Source organism: Typopeltis vanoorti, chromosome 24, assembly GCF_054136105.1.
Source record: "Typopeltis vanoorti isolate ZY-2024b chromosome 24, IOZ_Tvanoo_1.0, whole genome shotgun sequence".
Classification (NCBI taxonomy): Eukaryota; Metazoa; Arthropoda; class Arachnida; order Uropygi; family Thelyphonidae; genus Typopeltis; species Typopeltis vanoorti.
In genome coordinates this window covers 32,181,597-32,207,866 of record NC_143572.1, presented here as the reverse complement: position 1 = coordinate 32,207,866, position 26,270 = coordinate 32,181,597, and the positions used below count along the sequence as shown (strand labels likewise).

The 26,270-nt window shown below is 35.2% G+C and overlaps 1 long non-coding RNA gene across 6 annotated transcripts in view; it reads left to right on the top strand.

Annotated features, from left to right (window-relative positions):
- The window catches only part of LOC150093082 (uncharacterized), a 234,224-nt gene extending 221,408 nt beyond the window's left edge, over positions 1-12,816 (top strand). For 4 of the 6 annotated variants that reach the window (XR_016550426.1, XR_016550428.1, XR_016550425.1 and 1 more), the window contains one exon: positions 4,385-4,936. This is a non-coding gene — a long non-coding RNA (uncharacterized LOC150093082). Of the gene's footprint in view, positions 1-4,384; positions 4,937-12,345 lie in introns of those variants that run through there. The other 2 variants (XR_016550427.1, XR_016550424.1) reach the window with 2 other exon arrangements.
- Positions 12,817-26,270: the final 13,454 nt, after the last annotated feature.

Sequence of the window (26,270 nt, the reverse complement as noted above, 5' to 3'; positions counted from 1 at the left end):
CCATTCGTCTGTTCTTTGGGTGCTGAGTACATCCTTTGTAGTTCGCAGGATGAGGGCCACCGCAGTTGGCATATTTGGCAGAGGTGGTCCTCGGCTTTGTGCAGGTATTGGTTGGGTGGCTGTCCCCACATTTCAAACATCTATATTTCGCTCTACATAGATTCTGGGCATGGCCAAACTTCTGGCACCTGTGGCACTGCCCAGAAGATGATCTTTTACGGAGTGGTTCTGGTGTGATGATGAGTCCACAGACTGATTTTAAGTTGTAGATATTTTTGTAAATTTTATGAATCTCTACTAGGACTAATGGCACGGAAGTCTTGTCTGCTTTGTACATTCTGTTGACCTTGGCTGGAGGCAGATCCTGAGAATTAAGGTCAGCAGCTATTTCTGATGTGTCAATGTCTTCACAGACACCACGAAGGACGACTTTTAAAGTTTTTTCCGAGTTGAGCGCAAAGGTATGATACTGGATGCCTCTATCGTCCAGTTCTTTGGTCAACCTTCTATAGTCTGTCACTGTTGCTGGCTGGATCTTTATGCCTTCATCCATGTTTTTGGCCTTAATGAAGCCAATGTGCAAATTGGACATTGTGGATCTTAAAGCTGCCCATTTCTGCTTTTCTCTAAGGATGATCGGAGGCACCTTTTCTTTGGGAGAAATAGCGGCGTACGAACCCTGAGCATTCTGTTCCATTTCGTTGTCTTTGTGCGGTTCTTGTGTTGTTCTTCGCTTTTTGCGTGCGCGCACTTTTACAAAGTCTGAAGGAGTAGAAGGCACCGATTCTAACTGATCTTCTGCGACAACGTCTGACACTTTCCGGGGGAAACGTGTCGTAAAGGTTCACTTTTCCAGGCCAATTGTTGTTAAGTAGTTCACCTAGTCTTATAAATTCATAATATACTTCCTCGAATATTGTCGCATTTAGCTGTTTTTCCATGACTATTAATGTGAAGTATCTAAAGTAAATAAATAATAAAAAAAAACCAAACATACAAAAAAAAACAAAAAAAAAAAAACACGCTTACCGTGCAGTTGAAGCCTTACCGGCACTTATGCAGGACTCTGAATTTTTTGGGTAAGAGCACTGATATATAATGGCGTGGTATAATGGACACATTTACAACAAATATCACTTGCCGGTCACTCGGTCCGTAATCTCCTCTCAATCCATCCGCGATTCGCCATCAATAATACACGAAACTAATACGTGAGTCGCCATCTTGGTCATTCACCAATTCAATTCAATCGCATAAAATGACTTAGTCCTTATAAGGACTGGCTTAAAGGGGCGAAGTAAGAATGCTTTCATCTTCTCTGTAGAGGACAGTGTAGGGATAAGGTGCTATTAAAGCTCTGATCATGGCAGGAGGGTAACAGCAATAGCCGAGCCTCAGTTAGAACTTCATTAGCTACAGCATTGCCATCCATTACCCTCCAAGGGTATTGGATTGAATGAATCAATCACCGCATCTCACGGTCGATTCCCACATGCATGTAATTTATTTGAGAGATAATAAAGTGTTATTAATAAAAATTGCAATAAATTATTATTATTATTATTAAATAATAGTAATAATATTATAATGTGCTGTCTATAGTAAGATAACAGGTCCAAATGAAGGATAAAACTCTTTTTTTTTTTGCAAAGAAAAATTATGTCTTGTTTAATCTTTCATTCAAATTTGCACGTGAAGTATCTTCACGAGTGGGTTACTTTTATATAGAAGCATAATACATAGAATTATGTACATCAGGAAAGAAGTGTCTTTTGCATTACAAAATATTAAAGCAACTAAATGTGAAGTCCTTTGTCTCTATACGCAAGTAATCTAGTCGCGAAAATACTTCACGCGCAAAATTTGCTTGCTCACGTAAACTTAGATATATATAATTTCTTGACAAGTATACTTTTGTTTTGTAACCAAGTGAAAAAACTTTCTATATCTCTTTTATTTCCGGAGTATTTTAATAATAAGGCGATACACCTATTAACTGTTTATATACATGAAATATATTTAAGCATTATTTCAACAGTCGTTTTATTATTATTAGGGGAGGGTGATGGAATGCAATGCTGTAGCCAATGAAGTTCTAACTGAGGCTCGGCTATTGCTGTTACCCTCCTGCCATGATCAGAGCTTTAATAGCTCAATAACACCTTATCCCTACACTGTCCTCTACAGATAACGGGGAAGATGAAAAGCATTCTTGCTTCGCCCCTTTAAGCCAGTCCTTATAAGGACTATATAAGTCGTTTTATTATGTTATGCGGGGGTGGGAGGTGGAACTAAAGTTTTTTCACTTAGTTACAAAACAAAAGTATACTTTTCAAGAAATTATATATATCTAAGTTTACGTGAGCAAGCAAATTTTGCGCGTGAAGTATTTTCGCGACTAGATTACTTGCATATAGAGACAAAGGACTTCACATTTAGTTGCTTTAATATTTTGTAATGCAAAAGACACTTCTTTCCTGATGTACATAATTCTATGTATTATGCTTCTATATAAAAGTAACCCACTCGTGAAGATACTTCACGTGCAAACTTGAATGAAAGATTAAACAAGACATAAATTTTCTTTGTAAAAAAAAAAAGAGTTTTATCCTTCATTTGGACCTGTTATCTTACTATAGACAGCACATTATAATATTATTACTATTATTTAATAATAATAATAATAATTTATTGCAATTTTTATTAATAGCACTTTATTATCTCTCAAATAAATTACATGCATATTATACAAATTTAAGCACTAAGCAATACTATAAGTTCGTATACGGGATTCATTCAGATTCCAGTTTATATCCTTATAATTTGCACAATGTAGGATTCATATAACATAATAATAACAATTGCAGTAATTTGTTTGCAATTATAATTTACAGCTAATTGCACAGATAAAATATGATTACATGGCGCATTTTTTTACGTTTGACAAAGTTTCACCATACAGAATATTGGATCTTTCATTTGCATCATAAAATATTAATAATTTATAATAATTGTAAATTTGTTAATATATTTAATCATAAAAAGTTTAAAATATTATTCATATTTTATAAAACACTATAACAAAAATATACGCATTTTAACACTATTAAGCAAATGATATCAATGCTTGCTATAAAGTATTAAATAAAATATAAATTAATTGCAACAATTATTAGAATTTAATTTTCAGAAAAAACTGTCAAATAAATTTTAACCGAAAGTCCCGTATACGGTATTAAGGAATGTAATTTATTCACGTGCGTCCACGTGTACTTGATTTCCGACATTAGAAATACAAACGTAACATTTTTGTTTCCTCTGTACGTGTAATAAAAATCTGACACTCACAGATAAGCCTATCGTCACTAGAAACAGAAACGATATCTTAGTAATAGGCTGTGTAATTTCTTGAAATTAACTTGAGCCATATCAAGATGTGAAGGAGCTTACTAATGTCATATCTGTAATTTAAGCTACGTTGATTGAATGTTTGTTCTCATTTATGTCTGGAGGTCGAGAAAGAGTTTGTGCAAATACGTCACAGTTGCATTAAGATTTGAAGGAGTGACATCATCGTATAAACGGCAGAAATTATTTGCTCTGTTACTACCTAGTAATTTTTTTTTTCTTTCGAAATATTTTAAGTGCTCAAGTATTTCCTGAAATATTACGTGACATAAACGTCATAACGAACGAACATATTACATATAGTGGCTTATGAAAGGCGTCTGCTTTTATTACTTCATAATTGCAGTTGAATCTTCAAAGCTAGGTGGCGCTTCCTAGAAATCACGATAGCTGTCATTTGTATACATTTTTCTTGACAACCGAATGATGCAGAATAGTTACAAGATTGACAAGGAATGCTTCATTGTTAAGCGAAGACTAAAAAGCATGTTTTTCTTTATTTTCTAAACTTAAAAATAAATTAAGATTCTGGAAACTTTTCATTTTTTTTATAGGGCACCGTATACTTCTAAAAATATAAACTAATAAAAAGACCAGAGGTTAAAAAGAGAACAGAGCCGGAAAGCTTTGATTTCTTCAAATATAAAAATTCCTCACGTTGCAATAACACAAGTCTGAGTTAGTTCTCCATAAGTCAGTTTGGCGCATGCGTAGATCGTGTTTAAAACTATTTCCATACATTTCCTGGAGTTGAAGAAATTCTCAATAAGAGTCATCTGTTTTATTTGATTTCGATAAAATCTATTAATTTCTAGTCGGATTTAGAATTAACATCTTGGTTGTTATACTTATCGGCAGCGACAAATACTGCATGTGTTTATCTTAAGTAATGTATAGTTAGAAAAATTTTTAATATTTAGTAATTTTTAATATAAAAATGCATGTAATAAATCGAATAACACATTTTATTTTCCAGGGAGGGAGTAGTCTGAGCTCTTTTAGCTCTAACTTTTGGAAATCGGTGGGCAACTTGCCTTCGCCCTTAGATGTCGCTAATGAGTTCGTGACTATTTGATGATTCTTGCAAGACATCAGAGAATATAGCAGACAACTACTGCCATCTTGTGATCCTAAATCAGAACACTCGTATGTTATTTGAAACAGTGTGAGTTCCACAGTCGATTTTTTTTTTTTTTTGGAAATGTGAGATTAAAAACTGCAGTTTTTTGGGGGACGAAAAAACTACCTGCTTTCCTGTGCCAGAGATCGAGTAAGTTAGAAAATAGTTCTAAAAATATCTAGAAATGTCCTTAATGGAGACTAAAATCGGTTTTCTTGCAGTTCAGCTTACATTATGGTATCAGAAGCGTTGCCAAAAGGCTATACAACTTTTAATATATAATTATTTTAAATTCTAAAAAAAGCATCGTTTGTAGTGTCTACAGAGAGCGAAAACTTAAATCAGGTCTGTTTATGAAGTCTAAAAATTCAAGGGTACAGAATTTGATTAAACTTATTTAAATTGTTATTCTTATTGTGACGATTTTTTTTTTGTATATAAATAATTTGTCTTCCTTTTACGTTTTAATAAAACAACTTCAATGTTCCACAGAGGAAATCCAATCGTACACACAGTCCACCTGGAACGCTGGCTTCATGCAACCAGCTCTTAGGTATGGTATGCAGATGTTTCCAATCTGTCGTTCTACTTCCACGCATTTCCTGAATGCTTTCCGTTCAAGTGTTAATTAACAGATGTTTTGGGACCGTTCCGGTGCTGTTTTATAAGATTTTTCAAATGAAAGTGAGTTAGTCGGTATCTTATGTGGAAGGATGGATTTTTTTTTTTTTTTTTTTTCTAGAAGCTTCGGATTTTCATCCCGTAAAACAAGCAAAAGAACCGAACAAATATAGGAAAATGACGTATATTCGTCATTTGCGTCTGACGTATATTTCGCATTCGTCTGAAGCATCTAATGGCGCGTTAGATGCTTCAGACGTAATTCCAAACAACCAACTCAATCCTACAGTTGTGAACACTGCTACTAACAAACTTCCAGGAAACTTATTACAGACTTAGCAAACAGGTTGAAGTATTTGTCACATGGTGAGATAGCACTAAAATTACAGTGCACTGCTGAAAGAAAATGTACTAAGTATTAATATCGATAAAAAAAATCCTATAACGCATTTTATTTCCTCCAAAGGGAGTAGGCGAGGCAGTTTACTCCAACTTTGAAGACTATAGGTAATTCATAGAATAGCTGGCCCAAGACTATCAGTGATTTTAACGGGCATCCAGGGATGAGAGTAGAACAGATTATAGCCGCCATAATATTCGACTAAAGATGTCGAACTTAAATGGTTTGAATATTATTATTATTAAATATTAATATCGTTATTTTTAGTTTTATGCCCATGAAATTAGCATGAAAGTCTTACCGAGAGAGAGAGAGAGAGAGAGAGAGAGAGAGAGAGAGAGAGAGAGAGAGAGAGAGAGAGAGAGAGAGAGAGAGAAACTAAATTTGTTTTAGAGGCAACACAGAAAGAGGTGGTAAATTATTTTCTAAATAACTTGAAAAACCATGTTGGGAACAGGAACCGGATTATCTAAATCTCAGTCCATCCAATCTCCAAAGAAGATGAAGCAGATTAGCATATACTTAGGGTACTAAATAAAAGAGTTTACAATCTTCCTTGAGTGTGATTCACCATAAAAAAAAATATTCCAGTGACTTCCCTTCCAATAATTTATATTACATAATGTTGTGTTTCTCTTTTCATTTCTTTTTCTTCTGGCGAGTCTCCTCGTCGAAGTAACCCCCATTTAATTCTAGACCATTTTGCCTGCATGAGGTGTTAATCAGTTTCTAAAAATTATTGCTTTCCATTCATCTCTTCTTGGCTGCAGCACAGACGACACTTTCTTGGAATCCAAATTTACCGAAGAATGGAATATACTTAAAGAACTGGAGTGTTTCCAGTAAAAGGAAGCACTACGACCAGAAATAAACCACAAGGAATGTTTTCATTAGGACATTAAAAAAAAAAAAAAAGAAAGTCCACGTCCTATGATATATTTACGTACCTTCCAGAGAAGTATTTATTCGGCTGACATGTTTAAAAATCTGCTGATATACGAAATGTGGGGATAACATAAAGAATTATATTAATCATCAACCTCTACTATGTGCATACACAAGTCATAAATAAAACTTAATCTAAATTTGAAAATTAATCTAATTAACGTAATCTAAATACTGTCATTTTTGAGTAATACATAGTGTATGAAAAGCAGTGTTATTTTTGCTCCAGTACCGTAGATTCATTCAGTAAAGCGAGCCAGATGGAAGCTTAGTTCATGTCAATTAGCTTTAAGCTGAAGAAGTGTAGCGACATCTAGGAGAATGTACTAAAACTATCACGCAAATACATTAGAACGATTAAAAAAAAATTACTTTGTTCTGATAATATTTCACTTTTGGAATATTATTTGAATATAAACAATTACAATATAAACATTTATGACTTTTCCTATTATTTATTGTAAAAAGAGCTTGAATAACATACCAACAATTTTAATCATTCGTAATTCAAATAGTTATCACGTGTTGCAAAATAAATAAATAAACCTTTAACTTTACAATCAGTGCACATAGTTTTAACCAGTTCCATTATTTATTTTTGTTCTACATTCCAAATAAAATTTAAAATAAATAATTTTATCTTTTTGAAAGGTATAAATTGTGTATATTACACTTTCATTAGAGAAGAATAGGGATATGCGATAAAATGTCTTGAAATGGCTTTGCAAAAGGCCAGTTTCTGGAATTTATTTACGTAGATATGTGTGGGAAGGGATAGGTAGAAGGAAAAAGTGTCAAAGATAGGAATATTTTGCAATATAACTAAACACGTATACATCTTTTATTCTGCTATCAATAAACGAAGCATTCCGATAGTACTTCATACGTAAATAAAGGTTTGTTTAGGAGTGAAACCAAACACAAACAACATTTATTGTATTTTATAGTAGCCACATATCTCCTATTTCGTACAGTGACGGGTATTAATATAAATAAAGACACCAAGAAGTTGTATGATTTATACTTAGGTTTATATCAGCGATTCTTATTCAGTGAATGACAACATAGTTAAATTTATTACAATAAAATATCCCCCTTCTTATATAAAAATGGAAAAAGAAGTTGCATAATAAATTGTATATTTTCTCCTGTATGCTACATATAAAAATAAATTGTGTGACTTTCTTTCATTACCTTCAACCTTAACCTTCAACTACTTTCATAAGATATGTAATGCATTATTTGAGAATTACAGATTAATTCAAAACTCGCGAAGATGCGTTAACTGAAGTTATATAACCAGGCGACATACATGTACAGAACAGACGTTGAACTAAAGCCAAGAAAAATAATTTTCACTACGAATTTGTAGTCTCCAATTACCACCACTTTCTATTTGTTTTGCTAATAATTACAAATAGTCACCGATCAAACGATATACATATCTCAATAGTAGAAAATTTTCAAGTAAGATGGCGCTATTAAAACAATGACGTTATTATTAGTATGTTATTGTCTAAACACGATCACAATTTTCTATGTACGAGCATTTGAGTAACTTAGTGAATTGCAAAGTAAGCATGTTTTACTACTTATAGAATAAAAGTAATATATTAAATCCTACTGAAAATACAGTAACGTTAGTATTAAATAAAGCATAAAATGTATTCATTCCATATGTTTACGTTTGCCAAGTTAGCAGACGACTCATGCCAAGTGGCAGACAGTTTATGTGAATCTGTTTCGTTTATAAATAGTTATAAATGCCAATAAAAAAATATATCAATAGTTCCAATGGGTTTACTAAACTCAAACTTGTCCAGAAAAGTTTTTTTAGTTTATTTATTCAGCTCGCATGCTATTAATTAGCCGTGTTATGTAGACGGTGTCAAACTTCAACAAGTTCACATTTCATTGAAAGAGAGAAAGGGTCATTAAGGCTCTCTTTTGAGCAGAGAAGTCACCAGCCAGGAGTAAACAGATTGCTGCCAAATGATGCTTGTACTCGAGAGTACGGTTCTCCCACATCACTTCTGACGCCTTAGGAAGTGGATCATTATTGTCTGTGGAGGCGCCCTAACGTGGTGTTTGTAAGCCAATCAGAAGTCGTACTGAGCGGTGGTGTGATCAGCCGACACCCTACACGGTCGCCGGTTGCCCAATTATTATCTCCAGTTCGCAGACGCCAGGATGAGATAAAGTAAAAAACAAAAAAAAACGAGCCAAATATAGTGTTACATATCAGTCTGGAATTCTCTTCCATGGAAAAAAAAAAAAAAAAAAGAGTAAAGTAGTGATTAGATAAATATATGTAGTGGTATATTAAGAATTACAATTTATTTGTTTTTATTTCATATAACGCTAATGTCGGCTAGTACTACGTGTTAGAGCGCATGGTCATCAGTGAAAAGAAATAATAAAGGCTTACAATGACAAATTTTTGTTATAATTTTAATTATGAATAAATAACTTAAAAAATCGCATGCATACTATAGTTAAACAAATAGGTCTTTACCAAGAAAGCAGAACGATATTTTACTTAAAAAAAAGTAAAGAAGACATTGCAAAATTAATTTGTATTTTATTCATATTTATACATTGATTTTATTGATGTTAATCGGAAAAAGAAAGTAATTGCGTGCGTTCAAGGTGGAACCAATATAAATGAAATCTTTCATACATTTATAATTCATATAAAATGATTTTATTTATTTATTGAGTACACAGGCTTGCCGGTTTCAATATAAAGCTCCATCGAAATGAAATTCGAATTTACATGAATTCGAGACATACAGAATAGACTGAACGAAATAAAGTGAGATGAAATAAATTAAGATTTGTGTTATACGATCTCAAGAAGACAATCATTTCTTCATTTAGCATAGTCGTATTAAATGAAAAATCATATGAAGCTCTGTAATACTCATTGCGAAATACCGTTACCTAGGCAACTACTTTCAGACATTCAACGGCTTATGTGTATAGTCGTGGTTCTCAAATTTCGAAGTCTGGAATGGCAAGTTATGTGCAGATATGAGTAATATATGTTTCACGGTAGAAATTAATGAACTAATTATTATTATTATTATTATTATTATTATTATTATTATTATTATTATTATTATTATTATTATTATTATTATTATTATTATTATAAAGTTATTTAAGAATGAAATCGGAAGAATGTTAAGTGCGAATAGGAAACTTAACAGACATTTTTTAAATTTATTTAGAACGATTTATTAATGACATATATGCAATGAACTAATGGGAATAATGATTAATTATTATCCCCAGTTGACTGTTTCGTAATAACCATATTGGTATTGGTTATAAATGCAGCAGTCTATTAGCTCAACTATCATCTTCTTCTCTTGATTACAGAGGGCGCTAGTATGGACTGTAGGATATGCCAATTAGTACTGTTATTATCTTTCTTATGCGTGCACACAAGAACTTTTTTTAATTTCTTACTATTTCTAGACATTGACATATCACGTCTGATTCCGGTTAATTTTTACCGACAGTCACTAAATTTACAGACGATTTAGTAATTCTGCTAAAATGATTTTGTGAAGATAAGTGCCTGTTGTAATGTATGGAATCTGTGATGTAACATGTCATCTCACACTAGTATATAATAACCTCCTCCTCCGATCGGCTATAAAGAGACTGATTCGCAGTAGCGCACGCATGATTTAATCTTGGGGGGGGGGAGTTGAATAGACGATTTGAAAATACACACTACACATCGCATATGACCGATAACTGAACATTTGCAATGATCGCATGAGTAGTATTCATGAGTAGTATGCAAATAGCAGACACGACACAACATAAATTAAAAAAAAAAAATTAAGTGGACGATATTGGCGGATCAATTTATCACTATGAGCAAAATGCTAATTTGAATATTTTTTTCTAAGAATTTTTCTCAATGATGTACTTTCAGAAAATACAAGTGTTTTTATTTCAACCCATTAAAACCGATTTTAGGCTTTAAAAAATAAGGCTGCGTCTAGTGAAGACTTGTACTAGGTGTTGTAATAGGTTTCACGGTATGATAAGAACACAGATGGTTAAGAAAATAACTATTTATTAACTTAAAAGCTAATATTTCGCTGGTATTATATCCAGCATCTTCAGAGCACACAACACAAAGTTTGTTACAAATGCAAGACAACCACAATCCGGTGTAACAGTGGGGCTAGTATAAGTGATTGCAGCGTGCAACACAAGACTAAAGTCCTAATATGGCGCCATCTAGGTTTAAAAAAAAAAATTTCAAGTTTTGAAATAGTAGTCCAAATGATAGTCTTAGAAAGTTTGAAAAAATATAAATTAAAAAATAAAAGTAATAAATATTAATTTGGTTTTAGGATGACTGTCTCCCAAATCATAAATCATAAATCCTCTCTATCTACCACAGAAGACTACAACAAAACCATCACCATCCCATACATTAAAAGCACATCTGAAAAGATATCAAGGGTGCTTAACAAACACCGACTACGCACAGTATTTAAACCTTATATAAAATTAGCAACTCTCATCCGTTCACCTAAGGACAAATGCACTCCTTTATCACATCCAGGTGTTTATGAAGTGCCTTGTTCTTGCCATCAAGCCTACTACGGACAGACAGGAAGAAATGTGGACATCCGCCTCAGTGAACACAAAAAATATATCCGACACTTTCGTTATCTTAAGTCGGGTCTGGCAGACCATGCTTTGGATACCCCTGCACAGGATCAATTGGAAAGAAACAAAAGTAATGCACAGAAGCTTCTACAAGTCAGAGAGGTTGTTCCTGGAATCAACAGAAGCCTTCAAACATACTCCAAACCTTAACAAGTATGGCTGTATAAATCTACCAAAGATTTGGGAGACAGTCATCGTAAGACTAAATTAATATTTATTACTTTTATTTTTTAATTTATATTTTTTCAAACTTTCTAAGACTATCATTTGGACTACTATTTCAAAGCTTGAAAAATTTTTTTTTTTAAAATCTAGATGGCGCCATATTAGAACTTTAGTCTTGTGTTGCACGCTGCAATCACTTATACTAGCCCCACTGTTACACCGGATTGTGGTTGTCTTGCATTTGTAACAAACTTTGTGTTGTGTGCTCTGAAGATGCTGGATATAATACCAGCGAAATATTAGCTTTTAAGTTAATAAATAGTTATTTTCTTAACCGTCTGTGTTCTTATCATACCGTGAAACCTATTACAACATATCTGACGAGCACATAAGCCTATCCATGCGTATTATACTAGGCAAGAGAAAGATTTCGTAAATGATAAACAAAAGAACTGTTGTAATCTTCTATTTTTATCTTCTATAATTCTAGACGCTAGCAATTTTTAATAGCAAGGCGAACGTACGTGATCACTTATTTTTTGTACGTTTTTTTTTTTCCCCTTTGTTTAAACAAGCAAAGAAAAGACAAACAGTTCACTTAAAAGAAACATTAGCGTATCTTTCCTAATTACCAAACAATTCACTGACAATTTTGGATGATTTTATAAGCAAGTGGATGCTAGTATTAAAGGTTTCATTTTAATTCTCCTCCTGTTAAGTACGACATTTGAAATTTAACCGAACTTTATGTACAAAAACAGAACTTAATTGCCTTTGTCTATTTCCATATTTTCTTTTAAATAATTAAATTTTGTTAAAAAATATTTTAGGTCTATTATTAAAGTCAACATCAAACTGTATTTTTATTTATTTATTTGTATTAAGAGGTTTTTTTCGTTAATAAAGAATATGAACAGATGAATTCAAGTTCTTCCATTAAGTCTATACTTGACAAGAAATTATGTTCTCGTTTTCTGCCATTTAGTCTGGTGTAAGCCAAAAATGAAAAAGGATATCACCACGACTGGCTACTTGAAGAATGAGCCTAAAGAATACAGAGAGAAGGAAGAAGAGAAAATGCTCTCATCTGTCTAGAAGATACTTTAATTTTATTGTTTGTTTACACTAGGTTGAAAACAAGATTATATTGTAAAAACAATAGTATATGGCAATGAAATGAAACATTCAAGAGTTGAAAAAGTTCATTTATCTATTCTGTATTGAAATTAAGTATAATCATTTGTGATTTAACATCAGACATATTCATATCTGTAGTTGGACATGAACCTTTTTAACCAGATAGAGGTTCGTGGATTAGATTTATTTGAGTTGGATGCAACCATAGCAACTGAAAATGTGGTTCCACTCTAAAGGTTTACAAAGGTTGTAAACTTCTAGTACTATCATAAATAGTACTAGAAGTTTAAATTAAAAATAAATCAATTATTATCATAAATGGACCAAGTATTTTTTCCCTGTTTATATTAATTCTATATATATATATATATTTACACAGTCTGAAAAGGTCTCTGATGACATCTTGCTGATGATTGATGATGGAAAATTTTCAAGCCACTTCAGACCTCCAAAAGACTTCTTTAAAGGGCAATTCAAAGTCTGCAACATGTTGGAAAATCATAGGATTTCTTCAGCAAATGTTACAGGATATCATGCAGATATTTTAGACATTTCTAAAGATGGACATCTTACCATTGCTGATGTATGAAAACTATCCTCCCCACCCACACATAGATGCTACTGATGTGCTGAAACAAAATGACACCACGACTCCTGTAATAGGTGATTACAGGCTTCCAAATTGATTAGAAGGCCACTAATCTGAGCAAGAGTGATACCAGTGCACCGCTCTCAGAAGCCTAAAGTCTGATTCTGAGTAAGACCAGACTTTGGAGATGTGCTGTATCCTTTGAGGGAGGGACGAAAAAAATTGAATACTTGGCCTTTCGGGATCAACACACTATCTCTTCTAATACTAACTATTTAAAAAATCCACTGTATTGCAGTGAATATAATAATAATAATAATAATATACAGGGTGTTCGGGATAAATTTGACATATTTATAATTAATTATATTTTTCCGTAAGTTACATGTATTAACACACACTTCTCTTCATTTAAAAGTTTGGACCCTTCTTCATTCATATACAAGATGTCAGAAAGGATGGATAGCTGGAACCCACCTGAATCATGGAAGAGAATAACTTGTATCATGATGATTCCTGCCCGCCATCAAAATAAGGATATTACGACTGCTGCCCAATGCTCCCTGAATACAGTAAAAACAATCAGGCATGAACTAGAGACTTGCAATGGTGACTACGAGGATGTAGCAAGAAGAAAGATCCCTAGCAGACGATCTGATTGCGTTCGTACAGCAGAATTCCTCGCAAATCTGCAGGAACAGGTGTTGAAGAACCCTGGCATTGGAATTCGGGCTTTGTTCGTGGAGTTGCTAACTGTAGTCAAGCCCTGGATAACAAGGGTAGCCAATGGTAGGCCGTATGTATGGCAGCAGGATTCGGCCCCTTGCCACACCTCTGGGAAAAGTCAAAAATGGTTGTCTGAAAATTTCTACGACTTCACCAGTCCAAATGTTTGGCCTCCAAACTCCCCAGACCTTAACCCCATGGATTATTTTGTATGGGGCGCAGTTGAAAAAGACACCAATCGCACTTCCAGTAATACAAAAGCCCAGTTAATGGATAAAATTAAAACAGTTTTTGCGGCCCTTCCCAGGGAGACTGTAGCATCAGCTTGTTCGAGGTTCCGAAGCAGAATTGAAGCTGTGATCGATGCTAATGGTGGTTATTTTGAGTATATCTTGTTAGTAGTATTGTAATTAACTCTGCCTGTAATGTTTTTTTGTCAATTCATTAAATTTAATAGATACAAAGAAGATTTTCTTTTTCCTTACGAAACTGTCAAATTTATCCCGAACACCCTGTATATATATATATATATAAAATAGGGACTACAATATATCTAATAAAATGAATCTAATAGGGACTGTGCATTTTTCGTAATATATTAACAGTAAGACATACACAAGTATAACTTCTAAAATTCTCCACAATTCCTTTTTGGCGTTGGCAACACCTCAGTTGAAATCCTGTCTAGGATGCGAAGACCTTTCAAACGACTTTTCAACTGAAGGTGAATTAACTGATCTCATACTGCAAATTCTTTTGATTCTGAGGTGATAATATCGCCAGAGTTCACTGAGACCACACATATTTTTTATCCGATGTCGTAGCAAAAATCAAGTATATAAAATTAGTATTACTATACTAGTTTTATATGCTTGTTCCACATGGATGTATTTTATCCACAGCAGTATTTGTGGAAAAAATAAACCCCTGTTAACTTTACATTTCAGTTTTATTTTAATTTTTTCTTTCAATTAGTCTATATTTTTAATTCGTACAAAATTTAAATAAAAATGGAATAATGTATTATTATATAAATTCACATGAAATATCTATACAATAAAAGCAACGTGTGTGATTTGTAAAATTATCATAAACTCTTTTAAGATGTCGAACAGAATGACGACGATGCGAGAAGCAACAGGAAACTTGGAAATGCGTGTTTAGATAAAAATCGGCTTTTAACGATTGGAATTGAAGACGTCAAAAGCACGCATTTCCGTTGAAAGTAATTGCAAATTGTAATATTTCCATCACCTGCTGTGATGACAGGATATTGCTGCAATATCTTATTGTGTCTAGTTGTCCTAAAATGCATACAAATGGATGAAAGTTAAGTGCCTGTGAGTGCGTACGTGCGCACGGAGGGAACCCCATCGTGCGTATTAACCTTATAGTCCATGTTATTATGGTTAATCGGATGATACTGTCACCAGGAATCTTCTTAATGTTATTAGTTAAAAACAACAAATATATGGGTAAAGGAGAACATTAATCAGTAATATAAAACGTTAGTAATTCCATTGTGTGGGGCACATCTGGACTTCTGTGCTAAAATTAGTCATCAGGATTTGGAGGGTTTGAAACACTTTTTAGATGGTGCAGAGGCCGTTGACAAAAATGATTCCAGGACTGTGAAATGTGAACTATGAGGATAAACTGAAGATATGTGGTCATGAAGTCAGGATAAACGAACGTCGGAAGAGTCTAATAGACAGAAGGGCGAAGAAGTTTTATTATTGAGACGTTTAAGCTGTTAAGAGGTATTTATCAGATGGAAACAATAGCGATTTTTCAGATAATGGGGGAAAGGGAAAGGAAAAAACTTTCACGACAGACGAATACATCGTCTGATTATGTGGTGAATGCTAAGAGTGTAGTGGTGTAGTTAGAGCTTTTGCCGCCCGGATCGGTCCCTGAGTTTGCCGCCACTCTCAATACACACCAAAAATATTACAAAACGTCAAAACGACGTATAGAGAAATAAATTAAAACACTGTTTATTTTTGAAGTAAAACTTTAATTTCAACATTCTAAAATTTTTTAGTTTTCTTACCTATTCTGTTTGCAAAATGGTCGATGACATTGTCGAAGTCTATTTCATAGTAATGTAGGTAATTCTTAATCTATTTTATTTAGAAAAACTCGTCTTACAACTAGCAACACTTACAGCAATCGTGAGGAAAATTAGCAGTAGTATTACAACATTTGGAACTGAGTTCTCGAGACTGTATTTTAGAATTAACTGCAAAAGTTCAAAAATGTTCAAAGTGCCGCCCTGGGAGGACCTTCCGCCCCCCCCCCCTCTAGCTACGCTTCTGCAAGAGTGTGAACGAGTTTAAACTTCAGTATGATAGATATGTTGCAAGTAGGCAGGTAGAGAGATTTTTCATGATAAGTCTGTAGACTGTAATATATGTATACTTCTTATACACATACTGGACACTGAATAGAAAACCTTTTATGCAGATATACGTGAATGTCACTTCCGCATCGTATATGCAAAATATTTGGCCAAGTGTTCTAGGCAACTATTTAAAAATGCTACCGGTCAGTAATCGTCAATAGTGTTGATCACGATCTTTTGGAGTTTAATAAAGACCTTATTGTGGATGTCCGTCTGGCTTGAACCACGATTCTGTAAACAGAAAAGCTGACTGGTTTCTCAACCCGGTGTTTAATCAGTGGAAAAGTAATCAACATTGCTTGTCAAAGAGACGTAATTGTGGTTCTAAGACAATCAGTCAGGAACGAGATCGCCGTCGTCAGATTAGGCTTAAACGGACAAACAGAACTTCCTATGTGCAGCAACTGACCAAAGCATTTAATGGTGTTCCTGACCCATATCTCGCCAAACCATGCGCAGGGAATTGAAGAGGATCAGTATTGGCAGTCTCTAAAGGAGGCCCAACACAAAATTAGATGAAAGTTCCTAATTTAGTGGCCGGCATGTGTGTGTATAATGCAATATATATCATATAATGTAATGTAATGCACATTATCTACCAATAATTGTCCAGACATCCCTGTTATTTGAAGTTATGGAACATTCCGGGTTTGTTAATAACATAAAAACTGGTGTACATATACTAGGAAGTATTTCATGGCAGCAGTTGAATACAGGTGGTATGGCAACACGACGTGACTTCGAGAGAAGTGTCATCGTGGACTGTCGCATTGGTGGCATGTGCATGCGTTGCATTTCCGCTCAACTGGAGCACCCAAAATCAACGGTTGGCGATGTGATCAACAAATGGAGACACGCTGGCATCGCTAGTGTAGAAAAATACCCAGGGCGGCCGCCGAAAATGACTGACAGGGACAGGAGTTTTTTTTCTCTCCCGAAAACTCGGGTTTTTCGTCCCATAAACCCAAGAAAATCGACCGTTGAACCCACACTATCTGATATTTTTTTGAAAATATATAGTGAAACCTGTGGGGTATCAATAACTATAGAATAACACGTATGCCCACAGTAAACTTTTTTTATGATAAAAATATTTCGTCATGTATCATAAGACACCATCAATACAACTAACGAACAACAATAGGAACTGAATTCAAAAACAGTAGTGTGCATGCTCAAATTGGAATCCCTCTATGTATCCGTTCACTAAAGCTGTTTCTTTGAAAATTTCCAGTTCGTTTTAGGGATTCTTCAGAAGAACAAATCTTGTGTGCTCTGGATACTAAAGATTTTATGATGCCATTTTTATGAGATGAAATTGGAAATTACCAAAGAACCAGCCTTACTGAATGAATGTAGTCAAATAACAACCCCAAAAAATAATCAACCACTCTCCTACAAATCAGCCCAGACAAGAAGCCCACAGAACTCCTATACCATATATTAAAGGCATCTTTGAACGTGTGGCAAAAAATATTAGAAAATATCAACTCATTGCTGCCTACAAACTCGTCAACCAAATTCACAACTCTACCTTCTCCAAAAGACAAACTCTCACCAATGATGTTACCTGCTGTATGCCAAATACCATGTTCGTGTAACTTGTCTTATTATATGGACAAACAGGAAGATCTATAAATAAACGTGTTTCTGAACATCAAGACCACATCAAACCTCACAAATCTGGCCTTGCACAACATGCAATCGAAAATACTAACCATAAGATCCAGTGGCAAAACTCCAAGCTACATACATGTTTATATAAACATGAACGTTTATATAAAGAAAGTGAAACCTTACTTCATAGACCTAATCTTAATCGAAACGACTGTCTCATTATTTCAAAGGTTTGGGAAATTGTAATCTTCAATTGTATTCAATAATTTATATGCTATATTTTAATTTAAGTACTTTTAATTTTAGCCCAGTAGTTTTTAAGCCATGAATACGCAACTGTATACGTAGAGTAGGGATCTCAGACGTCTCTTAAAATATGGGATCATCCCATTTTTGGCTAATGTGTCCCGTTGCCCTGAGAAAACTCTTCAGGACAGCTTTTTGTCCTGTATTTTAGAGTTCAAGACTGTATAACAAAATCGATGAGTTACAATTTCAATTCTTCAGAAAAGTATTGCAAGAGTGAGCAAGACTGATTGATTAATAAGAATATTGTCAGGTGAGAAGAGCATTACTGTAAATAAATAAAAAATTAGCTAACATATTTTATTCCCTTATAGGTAGTAGGCGAGGCCTTTATACCCTATCTAGCTTTTGGAGACTGAGTGAACAGTTCAATCTCCACCGGTAGCCAATCAAAGAAAGCTAGCCCATGTATATCGCTAATTATAGCAGCCACCGATGAAGAGGATGGCAAACAAGTGCTGCCATCTCTTGGTACCTAACCCTAACAAGATATGTTACTGTCTGAAATAATGTGGGTACTACGGTCGATTTTTCTTGAGTTTACGGGATGAAAAACCCGAATTTCCAGGAGGAAAAACCCGCTTGCCTGTGCCAGAGAACGACTAACTCGGGAACTGTTCGCAGAAAGGCTTAGAAAAAGTCCCTCCAGTCGGTGACTAGACTTGAACTTAAGTCAAACTTCGAGCGACCAAGCACAGAGGATGCAAGCGCCACTTACACTGAGCTACACAGGCCTCTAGCATTACTGTATTAACAATCTATTTTGTATCTATAATAGTAAGTAAAAAACCATTTGAAGGCAACTTAAAGTAGCTTAATGAAAATATGCAGCCTAACAATTGGATTTATTATTTGTTTACTTATACTTAGTAAAGTGTGTGCATAGTAAACCTTACCACGCACACACTTGGAACGTTAGAATCATTTTGTAAGACTGGCATATGCGATAGATGTGCATACTAAACTTTCACCCTCAGTCATAAGTGTCCCGTATTTTTTTCCAATATACATTGGAAAATACACTGTTTTTTTAAAATTCAATTCGTGTTGTTGTTCGTTAGTTGTACTAGCGATGTCTTATGATACATAAGATGAAATTTTTACATAATAAAAAAAAGTTATTTACTGTGACATAGGTCTATACTTATATCAGACAATAAATATTTAGTGTTAGGATTATGGACCACGAGATGGCGACACTTGCTAGCCGCCTCTCATCACCAGATACTGGATATTGTTAGTGATAGTCTTAGATTTGCCTCCAGTGGAGAATGAACTTTACTCCCCCCCCCCCCCCCATTCTCCAAAAGTTAGAAGGGCTAAAACGGCCTAGTATCCCCTGTAAGGGAATCAAAGGTTAGCGGTTTTTTTTTTTTTTTTTTTTTTTTTTTTTTTTACTTGTTTGTGAAATAAAATGTTAAAATGTGAATGAATAAACGGAACAGAAGTTTTGACCTTGAATAAAAAAAAATAATAAAATTATTATTATTTATACTGTTCAGATTTTATTACATTATGCAGACAGAAGGGACAGTGGGACATATTTCAAACAGCAGGACTGTCTAGCTAAAAGTGAATATGTGGTCAATTTATTCATGGTCAAACTATAAATAAATTGACAAATTTATTAAGAGTTGCCGAACAAATTATTTATGTTTGGTAACGATGTATCACAGAATGCACAGGAATTGTTAGCGGAGAACAACATCCTTATGGTTTCTTGTACATGTTACCAGGTTATAGAATTTTTTTCTGATCTCCAGGCTGAAAACATCTTGAAGGAGTAATAATTTCAAGGTGTTGTAAATACGCAAACGAACAGAGCAGCCGCGGGCCAGTTCCAAAAGGATGAAATTAAAAACATTATGCATAGCCCTGCTGAAATGGTGTTACCTCTATAGCACTAGGACGCCCTAAAAAAAGAATATTACAAGTTCGATTCAAGTCGCTGACTACATGAACATTTCCTAAGCCTTTCTTCGACTGGTTCGGTTTCCTAGGCATGGGCAAGTAGGATTTCGCTTAGGAAATGCTGGTTTTAAATTCCCGCCTCTCAAAAAAAAAAAAAAAAAAAAAAAAAAAAAATCAGCTAACGCCTTTTTCTTCCCGCATAAGGAGTAAGCGAGGCCATTTTAGTCCTAACTTTTGGAGACTGAGGGGGGAAGTTCAATCTCCACTGGTAGGCAATCAGAGATAGCTAGCCAAAGGCTATCGCTAATTAATCGGTACGCAGTGAAGAAGACGGCTAACAAGTGGTGGTATCCCGTAGTCCCTAACAGAATATTTTTAATGTCTGAAAATAGTGTGGGTTCGACTGCCGATTTTCTGGAGTTTACGGGACGAAGATCCCGAGTTTCTGGGAGAAAAAACCCGCTTGGCTGCGCCAGAGATCAACTAACTCGGGAACCGGTCGAGAAAAGGCTTAGAAAAATGTTCCTCTAGTCTAGTGTTTCCCAAACTTATGGAAGTAAGGGCCTTATTTGGAAAAAATTAAAAATATTTCACGGCCCCAATCGAAAAAAACAATCATAATACAGACGTATATTATTATAATATTTATTGTATTTATTTATATTCAATACATAACATACACAGCAAATATTGCAAAAATCGAATGCAAATATTACATTTTTAGTGTCTTACTTGCACATTTGACATGGAACCCCCCCCCCCCCTCAACAAAAGTAACGGCTCCAAGGGAGCCGCGGCCCACAGTTTGGGAAGCGCTGCGCTAGTCGGTGACTAGTTTCGAACGCGCCACTTCTACTGCGCTACAGAGGCTCAAAAAAAAAAAATAATAATAAATAAATAAAAAAAAATAATAATAAATAAAAATAAATAAATAAAATAATATAAATAAATAAATAATCGTAGATGCACATAATAACCGGCAATAATAGGAGTGTTTGAGGTTTAGAGCCATGGGAGAATGGTAGTTATCTGCCATATTCTCATCTCTCTCCTACCTAAAATGTCTTGGTTCATTGAAAACTTCAGATCACCATTGGTGATGGCTTGGAATCAAACTAGCAAGAGGTCACTATACGGTGTGTGTTACTGTTAATGTACTGGGGGTTTGCTGTTCCTACTGTACGGCAGCTACATCATGTATCGAATTTTTCACTGAATGAATTAACCTATGTGATATTGATGTCAGGATAAGTACTTACACAACAGTGCAACCTTACAGGGCACTCATTACTTTCGATTGTCATCTCAGTAAAAACAAGCCGTATGCAGTCTATTATGAGTCTGGAAAAGGGGAAATCTTTTGAAGAAACGTTGATTAAGAAATTAAATCTCACAATAATAATTAAGAAATTATTATTGTGAGAGATGACTGTGCGGCCTTCGTGGGCAAGGGTTTTGTACATTAACTAGGTCGCTAAGTAGAAAGACCATTATAGCTTTCGTAAGTTTTCTAAGCCTTTTACCAGTCGGTTCCTGAGGTAGTCGATCTTTGGCACAAGCAAAGACAATTTTTAAACTGCAACTCACAAACATTGGCCGCAGATCTCGCACTATTGCGGACGACACAAACAGTAGAGCTTAGGTTCACGAGGTGACAGCAGTGGGCTGCCTATATCTCTCCTCGCTGTAGATAGCCTGCTAAAGACATCCACATCTCTATCTGCTCGGCTTTCTTAATGGCTAAGAGGGAGAACACCTAACACCGATCTTCCTCCCCACCGAAAAAAAAAAAAAAAAAAAAAAATTAATATTATACGGGAACCTCCATGGATTCTGAAGACTGATCGTGGGAGACCCAATCTATACACACACTCTATCATACCTTTCCTTGAACCAATTAACAGAAAAAGCACTCGCAACTGACTCTGGCAACCCACTCCACTCATTCACAACTCTGCAAACAAAAAATCTAGTCCTCACACTAATCATTATAAAACCCTTTAAATAGCATAAATGTTTATCATATCCACTATTTTCTTTTATCAACTGACTTCTGCAATCCGCACACCCTCAATACGTCTTCATAGGGAACATTCCAGAGAAACTACTAATCATCTTGTTCACTCGCCTTTGAATCCTCTCCATCGCTTCCTCATCTCCAAGAAACCCAGAGGACCAGACTTGAACACGGTAATCCAGATGTGTACATAACAAGGCCTTATGATGAGAAATAACAACTTCCTTATCTCTAATTGTTAATGTGTTCTAAGAAATATGTCCTCTAAACTTTATCTCTCTGTCTACCACCACCCCTAAATCTCTAGTTTCATCTATTTCTTGGAGTACAGTTCCATCAATGTGGACACAGCTTGCAATCTGTTTATCCCAAAATGCATAACTTTACATTTCTTAACATTAAACTGACAACCATTATCTTTTGCCCATACTGACAGCCTACTTAAATCGTCTTGCAAGCTCTCCACATCGCCTTGATTAACTATTACTATACCTTATTCCATCAGCAAACAACTGAATATGCCTTTTGAGGTTATTTCCTATATTATTTATATACAAATGAAACAGCAGTTGACCCAGCACTGAACCACTAGTCACCTATTTTCGCTTTGATTCTGTCCCACCATATACCACTATTTTGATATCTGTCCAGCAGCCGCCTTCGTATCCACAAAACCAGGGTAATATCCATCCACGTTTGTTCTAATTTCCGTAAAAGAGTTTCATGTGGTCACTTTTGCCAATTGGAGGCAATGTGGCCACCTTGGTTATGGATAGCTCTTCTGATCATAATGACCAGGTCCGATACTCGCTCACTCCCCTAGTCCCCTCTGAGTAGGTGTATAAATTCCATTTACTTCCTGCGAATCGAGCACTCCACTCAATCTGTACTCATTGTACTAATTTGTCGATGCATAGCTTCCAGACATCCGCGGTACTCTCTGGCTTATAGTAACGAACTATAAATCTGCCAAAGATTTTATTTCCCAAAAGCAGAAAATGTATCCTCTGGGAAATAAAAGGAATTAACTGTTCCCTTTTTATTTATCATTTTGAGATCAGTTCAAATGAACTACCTACATTATGATTTGTGTAAGGCAGAAAACAATCTCTCAGCTCATTATCATCTCATCATCTCAGATGATGAGATGATAATGAGCTGAGAGTACTGTTTCGCAAAGTACTGTTTGATCTTGAGCGTAGGGCTCCAGGATGATTTAATCTTTCGGCACTAATGTAGTCGAGATTTACAATCTTTCGCAGGTGAGATTGTTATAAAAAAATGTCTTTTTTTATTTTTTAAAATTTTTTACAAATAAAAATTGTGAAAATATACAATTCACAGGCACATGCTGATTTCAATGCTTCGGATATCCAAATGTCACATTTTATCTCCTCTTAAAGTTAGACTCAGTGCAAGCCTCAGCCAGTAAATTCGTTTTGTATCGACCTAATTAATATCACTATAATGAGGTTAATCTTGAGTAGATAAACTGACGTACCATCTTCTGTATATAGACTATGTAAAAAATATTGCCGACTGCAAAACCCGAGTTTCCGAGAGGAAAAAAAATATTTTCATCGTATGAAACAGGCAAACACGCTAAGTTTTATTATTATTACATAACACCTCCAGGGAGTCCAAAGACTCATCGAGGGAGGGTACCTACTCTACAACTCTCCGTCTCCACCAGCCGCAACTACCATCATCTACACCAACGCCATCTACCGCCGACCACCACACTAGTATATAATATAATATATAAAATAATAATAAATGACGGATTACATGCTGAACTACAAATCTGGAAGTTATGACAAGTCCAGGAGAATATTATCTTTGGTCCTATGGTATCAGTTACTGAATGGGAAAGATACCATCAGTGCATGGGGAAGAGTTGAAAAAGTCTGAATGTGTCTAGAGTTCGAAGAACAAATAGAATGGGAGTAAGATGATGTGGAAAGAATACTGTGAGAATAAAAGTGAGAGGAGTTACTACTACACTGGATGAAGAAATAGTCCAGAGCTGTTGCATACCATGGATAAGAGGTCTACAATAGGTACAAGTTGGATATCAGTACATATGCTAAAGAAATGTTTAGTCGAACCGGCTAGGCCCTTGACATGTTTGTATAATTTGTGTCTTAGTTCAGGAAAGAATGTATGATAATCCTGTTGCACAAAGGTATATGTTAAAGGGATGTTCAGTCGAACTGGCTAGGCCCTTGACGTTTGTATAATTAGTCCTAGTTCAGGAAAGATCCTCACAGAAATGGAAAGAATGTATGATAATCCCATTCCACAAAGGTATATGTCTATTGATTTATCAGTGTCTCTGGAGAGATTATCAAGTTTTTTAGTAATGGGTGGACAAAGAAACTATACTTAAGCGCCTCCGTAGCGCAATTGGAAGATCGGCGGTACATTGCGCCCTTCGATTGGAATAGGCCTAAATTCGATTCTCGTCGCTACAGGAGGAATCTTTATCTAGACGATTTCAAAGGTGAGTTAGTCGATCTCATACGGAGGTAGCAGGGTTTGTTCTCCCGGAAACTCGGGTTTTTCATCCCGCATACAGACAAATCGGCCCTTCAGAACACACGCAATTTACAGACAAAAAATACTAGTTGTGGTGGTGGGCGGTAGATGGAGATGATTCGTAGTAGAGATTCGGTGTAATGGTTGAGACAGTTGTAGGTATCCTCCAGCGATGAGTCTTCGGACTCCTTGGGGGTATCAGGAATAATACTTTGCAAGGAACAGCATGGGTTTCGGTTTACTAGAGAGGTCATGTCAGAGCAATATACTCATATTTCATAATATTACAGTAGAGTTGGATAAAGTCCATGATACTTGACTTTGCTAAGTTATTTGATAGGATACCACATAAAATAAAAGGCTGTTGCATATACTAGAGAATATGGAACTGGAATATAAGCTATTGACATAGATGTGGGCTGCTGATGGACAGGTATCTGAATGTGGCATATGGGGATGTAAATCTGCCGCTTTTAAAATAACCAGTGGTGTGACCCAGGGATCAGTCCTTGGGACATTATTTAATCTACATATTAATATTGGTAAAGGCAATCAGACATGCTACTGATATACAGCATTTACAGGGTAATTTGAATAAACTGGAAGTGTGGGAAAACGATAATGGCTATGGATTCAATGTTGGTATGTGTAAAGTTATGCGCTTTGGCATCATGGGATGTTCAACAGCATATTGCATTGGTAGAATTATGTTTGGAGTAACTAACGAGGTAGAGATCGTGCGGTTATGTGGATTAGAAAGTTGAAGTCCAAAGGTCACAAAACAAAAATTTCAAATGCAATGCAGAGCATAATTGCGATATTGAAGCGATCATTCACATGTAAGGATATGGAAGTCATTTTGACTCTTTATTTATAAGGCAGTGATACGACCAGATCTGGACTACTGTGTGCAGGTTTGGTCAACTGAGTTCCAAAATAATAAAGCAGTGGAAAGGCTGCAAAGAAGAGTTACAAAGATATCAGATTATGGAATGTAGTTTGAGGAAAGATTGAGGATACGTGGACTCAGACACTCGTAGTGAATGATATGAGAGGTCTCAAAACCTTTTAGAGAACGCCACAGGATATCACTTGATAAAAGTTTTCATTATATGGAAAGTGGGGAATGAACAAGGTGGCATTTGTGGACGGTAAACTTGTGTAGTTAAGAAATGACTGAGCTAGAATTTTCTTTCATAGAACTTGAAACCTCTAGAGTGAATGAGTTTAAGATAAAATATGACAGCTAGCATGGCCTCTCTTGATGAGTCCTTGACTCCCTGGGGGGGGGGGGGTCTATTTCTGCCTCCAGCCACAATTTACATTTTAAGGAGCACCATTCTCCTAAATGTGTTGTCCATTTCTAAAGTGCAAAGTATGCATTTCTAATACAGACTATGGATAATAAAAGGCTTTTAAATTATTTAAGATGTATGAATCTTATAACATCTGGTACATACTGAAGTCGGTCTCTTTTTTAAAGTTTGAAACCAGTTTCCTTTCTAGTGGCATCCATTATGATAAATTGACAGCAGAAAACCTTATGTTTGAATCCCTCATTGCCGACTAGAGGAACTTTATTGAGACTTTTTTTTTTAAATAAGAAACTCTGATTTTATATCTGCAGTCCAAAATAAGTTGACTGTAAAATCAGGCTAATATTAG